The following is a 5,048-nucleotide window of genomic DNA, read 5'->3' on the forward strand; positions in this document are numbered from 1 at the left end:
CAGGCATATTTTACTATTTAATATGATGATTTGAATTCCATGCAAATGGCCAGTGAGAATGAACAATCATAGGCACATACACACGCATATATACACAATAACAATGTTTGTTCCTTCGGCAACAAGATGTTGGAATGCAGATTAAAAATCAGTAGGCAGGCAGAAATCAATGGAATGCAACTCTGTGCCCAAAGTCCTTTATAATCTTGACGTTAGCATTATGAAGTTCACTTCCAGTCTCATTCCCCTTGTAAAATCTTCAATATGAATTTTTCAAAGTACACACTGCACTGATGCAACAACTGCATCTAGATATCTAGAAATGTTTTCATTCGCCAAACCGTCTGTACAGAAAATTCATTTCACGGCAATAGTTCAAAATTTCTGTAATTCCCTGCTCCATTGATGCAATAGAATAAAGATTAGCACTGAACGCAACAAGAAATATTACTCTAAGTGGATAACAACGTAGTGTTAGATTTCATCACATTGAGTTGCATCTGGTTGCATCACCTCAAGACTGTAGTGCCGTTGAAAATCTTATTGCAATGTACAATGAAACATAGCTTACATGAAATGGAGCACATGGGGTAGTGCAAATTTATAATAGAATATTATCAAACGGAAGTGAAGTGGACAAATCATGCAGAACTCCCAAATGTACTTAACCTTCACTGAATATTGTACAGGTATTTAGATCTAGGCGAGAGATGAACACTCCTTACGCACATTCTAAATAGTCTTGCTTAACACACAAACTGTACGATAAAGGGCCTGTCCCACTCACGACGCCTGCCGGGTTTGCCCTCGACTCATACTTGCAGCATGGTCATCACGTGGTTGTAGCAGGCCGTGATGCTAGACGTGAGTACTCGTGGCATCAAATAGGTCGGGGCGTTTTTCTAGCATGATGAAAAATGTCCACGAGTAAAAATGGCCATGAAAGTGGGGCAGACCCTTTAGGAAAGTTTCTGTTGGATGGCGAGAAAACCATGCATGTTGGTGCGTTAACTGTCCACTGTTAATTGCACGTTGTGTAGGGAGTCAATTGGAATTTAGGAAAAAATAAAATAATTAATGATCAGCACTAGTGGATGCTTAACAGTCTGCATGGTTTCAATGGATCATATGGCCTGCTATCATGTCATGTGAATGTAAATTTAAATATATTTATCACCAAAAAAATGGTGACGAGCGATGAATATTTATGCTTGGGAGTCAGTACAACCACCCTGATCATTGACCCTTGAAGGTGAACACTTTGTTCTTGCCAGAAGATAAAGTTATGCTACTGCCTTAGTCTGGTGAGCAGACCTCTCACCTCACATTGCTGGTTCACATCCCACATTAGACACCAAATAGTGGACACCCTCAGCACCAGTCTGAGTTCCACACTATTGGAGGTCCCATCATTTGTATATGACAGGAAAGGGAGGCGTTCCACACCGTCCTATGGCGATCTGAAGAGTTGGCATCCAGACCAATGCATATCCCCAAATGAAAATAAACAAATAACCAAGTTACTTTTATTGTTTGTAGGAACAAAGTACACATTTACTGCTGTTTTTGTCTGCATTACATTAGCAGGTACAATGCACCTTTCTGCCTACAATGCATTCTGAAACTCTCAAGACTATAAAACTAATTATTCTACCGATACACAATACATATATAATGCAGCAAATCAAATGGGATTAAACATTTACAAGCATAAATCAAAACATTAATTGAAATGTTTAAGAAGGAACTGCAGATGCTGGAAAATTGAAGGTTGACAAAAATGCTGGAGAAATTCAGTGGGTGGCAGCATCTATGGAGCGAAGGAAATAGGCAACGTTTCGGGTCGAGTCCGAAGGGTCTCGACCTGAAACGTTGCCTATTTCCTTCGCTCCATAGATGCTACCTCACCCGCTGCTCCAGCATTTTTGACTACCATTAATTTAAATGTAAAAGCCTAAGTAAGACTGTGTGAAAGGACCAATGGTTGAACATAACTTGATACATGCAAGGAAAGGTGGAAAGGACATTGTCTCCAAGCACAAGTAACAATTTTCATAAAAGTTTAATGATTTATGACCGATTCACAGGACTGAACATTAAGCAGTCCTAAATGGCTCGAAGCTTCTATATTGAATACTTTGAGCATAGATTAGATTTGTGATTTACGTCATTAAGTCAGCTAAAAAGTACCAAAAGATTGAAAACAGGTCTTCTTAAAAATACTGACAATTCTAACAAGAACTGGATCAGGATTATAAACATATTTAGGTCATAAATTTGCCCAAATACAACATTAATCATCATTTACTCAAATTAACATTCCAATAATACTATTTATAAACTTTATCGGAGGGGATTTTGGAGAAAGTCTAAAGTATCTCAAATCTCAATTTTAAGCTTTACCTGTGGGGATTTTAGAACAAATCTGTTATTGGACTAAACAGAATGTTGGACTTCAACAGGAAAAAAATTACAAAGCATCTAGTTTTCAGAAGAGATCTGTTCCAAATCAGAGAATGCCATATGAAATGTAGAATCCTACTATTTAATAAAACGTGCATCTGTTTCACCTTCCTTTAACCCAAGGTGGATACAGCTTGTGCCCATTTATTGCAAAAGGGTTAAAAAAAAATAAATCTCCTTCCCCCCCCCCCCCCCCCCCCCAGGCAGGATATGGAGAAAAATCATCAACATACATAGCAGTTAAATAAAGCCTATCTAACACGTTAAGGTACCTGTTAGTTTATCAGCAATTAAATGTTTAGGCTGTGGTGGCAATCTTTTCCAGCCTGTTAAACAACAGATTGTGTACATCCCAATTACCACAGTGCATCTTTGAGTCGAGCAGCAAACTCTGATCAGTGTTGCAATCTATCCAATGAAAACTCAATGTATAAACCAGAAGCTACCAGAAAATTATGTTGCACAGTGGCACTCTAGTAGAGCCACTCTATCAAAACTACAGTGACGCAGATTGTAAACTCCAGACTGTCCAATAATCAGGATTTCAATCCCCCCGTAACCAGATTCCTCTCACATGAAAAATTTGCAGGGAGAATAAAAATGGGATTAGCATAAATGGGAGCATGTTGGCACTTGAGGGAGGGGGGGGAGTGAGAGTGTGAGAGAGTGAGTGAGAGATATAAGCATGCGTTATTATCCACACAACTTTTTTACTCGTTATTATATTGTTTATAGTGTACTATGTTTACATATTATTTGTGCTGCTGCAAGTAAGAATTTAATTGTTCAATCTGGGGCATACAACAATAAAACACTCCTGACTCTTGTAGACTCACTAGGCCAAATAATTTGTATCTATGCCGTGTGACTCTGACCTCCATGACAAAGTAGTTCATTAATGTCCATGACTACCTCTGTATATTTAATATACTAATGATTAGTTGCATGTCACAATACCAAAAGTTCTATAACCATGTGGAAGTCTTCCACAACAAAAGCATACTTAAATAGAATTAGAGCAAAAGTGTGCTTTTGACAAGATGCCCAAATTACATAAACAAGTCACAGGATTTTAGTGCACTGAAGTAACATCAATGGGATACAAATAGTCAGCTTCATTCAAAAATCAAAATACTAGAGGATAGAAATCCAAAACAAAATCAGAAAATGTTGGAGACATTCAAGTCTGGCATCATCTGCAAAAATTGAATCTCATGTTGAGATCCAAAGCATCAGAATCTTGAATGCTTCCAGCATGTACTGCTTCTATTTCAGCAAGTCAAGCTGTTTGGCAAAAAGCAACTGATGAATAACTACGACTTATCTTTATTGCTTAAAAGAACAATTAGAGGGATGTGGTGGACGATGGGAGCATGGAAAATGTTGGTGTAGAACTGCAGTGCAGGAACAACTAAGTATTCAAACAAAGTGCTGCAAAAGGAAAATAAAACAGCAAATGGCAGCAATGCAGCACATTCTCTGCAGACAGAAGTGGTCAATTATCATGGCTGCAGTCAGAAATGTAGACACTGCATTTAGTTATGAAGGCCTCAATAAGCCTATGTAACTAACCAAACTTTGGCATCAACTACCAAAAGCAAGGATGTTGGACATTGAGGTCTCCGCATTTATGCTTGTACAGCTTCTGGCCCCACAATGTTTTGCTGTTAAAATTCAACTAGGATTTTCACATTCTCCCAATGCTGATCTGATCTAGAACATGCTGAAAGATGCACCTTAATTAAAGTCTCTGAATCTCAACATGCCTTCAGATCTCCAGCTCTACCCAGTTGTAGCAAACTCTTTAAACCTACAACTGACCTAGCTACGGTCATTATCACCCTCGACTTAAGTCTCAAATCTTACTTGAATCTTCCACAATTGTGGGAATTTTAACTACAATCAGTACACAAATACCAACCATGGATTTATGTGACTCAAACGACACAAAACAAAATGCTCACATGGTGGAACAATCATTCCGTCTATGGGGGCAGAATAAAACCTTTATTTATAGAGCCTCTCTCTCACCTGTGTGCCAGAAATGAAAGTCAAGTATGCAATTCAACAAATATGTTAAGCAAATCTGGTGACAGTACAGTTAGCCACTTGTGTTTGAACATGGGCAACTAGATTTAAGTTCTAATTTAAAGTCAACATGAATCAGAACCAATGAATCAATGCCAAGCAGAAGATTTGTGTTAATGTGCTATAAATTTATTATGAAAAAAACAAATTGCTCTTGTAGTGCAAGTTTTTTTCTTCAGAGGGCAATTCCACCTAAATCCTGCTCATATGTGGAAGATCTTTTGTAGAGGCACTCATAAAATCAAGCATGCAAATCCACCTTTTTAAAGTCACGATTAACATCAACTCACTTTGCGTCACTTGTCATTTGAAACCACTGAAGCTCAAACACAACTTTAATGAATAAATATTTCTTGGAAATTGTGCGTCACTGGGGAATTCAAAAGGCAGGTCATGGATCTAATGTACAATCTACACCAGTTTGGCAGAGCAATACCAGATACAATCATCAGCCCTCAATGAAAGCAACCAGGGGTCCCTGATGAGAACTGTGCATA

Source organism: Leucoraja erinacea, chromosome 5 (genome assembly GCF_028641065.1).
Source record: "Leucoraja erinacea ecotype New England chromosome 5, Leri_hhj_1, whole genome shotgun sequence".
NCBI classification, from domain to species: Eukaryota; Metazoa; Chordata; class Chondrichthyes; order Rajiformes; family Rajidae; genus Leucoraja; species Leucoraja erinaceus.